Genomic DNA, 2,500 nt, shown 5'->3' with positions numbered 1-2,500 from the left:
CACTAGCAGGTCTGCACATATGTTGACCTGGGAGATCGGAAAAATCTCCACCCTTTACCCACCAGGCGCCGTTACCGTGATTCGAACCCGGAACCCTCAGATTTAAAGTCCAACGCTTAAACCACTCGGTTAGTGCGCTCTTCATTGCCGTAATATAGACTCTACATTTCTTCCCATCCACTCTTTGGCCTTATTTTCATCTCTTGACAGGGGAAGAAATGTATAGTATATATTGCAATGTTATTTAAACAGGTTTACATTTTTTTCCGTCTTCGGAACGAATCTGAACGTAAAGAACACATTGGAAAAAAATGTGGGTATTGCCAACTTCCTCTCCCACACCAGAGTTCTCTGTACTGGGTTCGGGCAGATGTCCTCGGATAATCCAGTTCAGAACCGTCGCCACAGTCCATCCCTTTGAATCTACAACACTATGATCAGGATCAGGATCAATACGTCACAGGGACCAGTATGGCCATCGTTGCAACGGACCTTAGAGGGAGCGCATGTAAAAACAACCACCACCAAAAAAAACAACCTTATATGGAAAACAGTAGGTGGTAGAGAACATTTGATGACCGCCCTGAATGCTGCGGTTCTCTCTGCACACACAACACTCAATAAATACATTATATATATATATGTTTTTAATCAGCCCTTTCCTGGACTGTTAGCAAAGGTTGACGGGACTACCCCTTCTTCACCATCAAGGGATAGTCCTTGTTCAAAATTAGTTTAATTCTGTGTGACTCTCAAGCGCGCCCCAAGTTTTCCGTTGCGACGATAGCCAATATTGGCTCCTGCAATGTCCAGATCCAGATCCACACACAAATACTTCCTCCAGCTTGCTTACGACTTTCTTGTACCTTCAAACAAAATTTTGGTAGAAACAATTTTCCAGTTACAAGTCTTTTTCCTTTTACGTGGAGCTATGAGCGTGCTGCAGAGGAGGATCTCATTGCTTCCAAAGGAAGATGAGGAGGGACGGAGAAGGTGGAAGAGGAAGAGGAGGAGGAGGTGGAAGAGGAGGAAAAGAAGGTGGAGGAGGAGGAGGAGGAGAAGAGGAGGAGGAGAAGAGGAGGAGGAAGAGAAGAGGGGGAAGAGGAGGAAGAGGAGATGGAGAACGAATGAAAGTGGAGGAGGAGGAGGAAGAGAGGATGATGGTGATGAGGATGAAGAGAACGATAGGAAGTGGAGGAGGAGGAGAAGAAAGGAAGATGATGATGACGAGGATGAGGATGAAGAGGAGGAGGAGGAGGAAATGGATAACGATTGGAAGTGGAGGAGGAGGAAGAGTCTGAGGAAGTGAGGATTATGATGAGGATAATAAGAGGAAGTAAGGAAGAGGAGGAAGTGGAGAATAAAGGAAGAAGAGGATGACGATGACGAGGATGATGAAGAGGAGGAAGAGGAAAAGGAAGAGGGAGAGAAGGAAGAGGAGGAGGCGGAAGAGGAGAAGAGGAAAAGGAAGAAAGCGGAGGAGGATGGAGGGGGAGAACGAGAGGAAGTGGAGGAAGAGGAGGAGGAGGAAGAGGAGGAGGGGGAAGGGGAGGAGGAGGAAAAGGGAGATGAGGAGGAGAAAGAGAAGAGAAGGAGGAATAATGATTCCACTACGGAAAAAGGAGGGCCAGAAGACATAATCCGGATCTGTGGCAACGACAGACTGCTGTTGTTAACAAACAAAACAAAACAAAACATTGATGCCCAGTATATTCTCACTGAATAATCAAACGATTTTAACGTTGCGTTGGCATAAGTGACCAGTTACATCATTGCACAGCAGAGGGTTGGTGTGAGAGGAAAACCTTCCGAGATAAAAATAAATAAATAAATGAATTAATTATATATATATATATATAAAAGAAAAGTTCACAATACCTGTACTGAACGGCATTCGCTGGCACTAAATTCGTCGCTGCTGCTGTGTGTTGCCGATTGTCCATCCTTCAGAATTCTAACACTTCCACCACCGACAATTTTTTTTTCTCTCTAACCTCCAGGGTTTAGGAATAAAGGGAGATATTATCCAACACACATGCAAGCAATCACATAATCACAGAAATGTTTGGCTATAGGCTAAAAGCCTTTTGCCCTCATAATCAGTGTCCATTTATGTGCTTTTGGATCACTTGTTGTGAACAGACCCTTGTTTAAATCTGGCACAGTGTATACTATATTTATCTACAGCTCAACGATTTAACTCTGTGGAAAATACATGGTTCTTAAACTTTTTGTCAATGTGACTTTTGAGGGCGTTTACCGATAATAGACGGTAATCTTCTCCGAATCCAAAAAGCAAGTTTTCCTTTTCTTCTTTTTTTTCCCTGGTAGGTACTATCGTATAATGCCAGGGCTGAAATTGGTTGGGTGAAAATTCCCAGGAACAGATACTGAAACCGGACTGGTCTATAGCTGGGTACATGATCACGCCCCGCCCCCAGCGCCCCCCAACCCACCCCCCTGTTCCCTCCCCCAACCCATCTTTCCCATCAAACAGCAC

Source organism: Babylonia areolata, chromosome 28, assembly GCF_041734735.1.
Source record: "Babylonia areolata isolate BAREFJ2019XMU chromosome 28, ASM4173473v1, whole genome shotgun sequence".
NCBI classification, from domain to species: domain Eukaryota; kingdom Metazoa; phylum Mollusca; class Gastropoda; order Neogastropoda; family Buccinidae; genus Babylonia; species Babylonia areolata.
Note: the sequence above shows the minus strand (reverse complement) of the source record.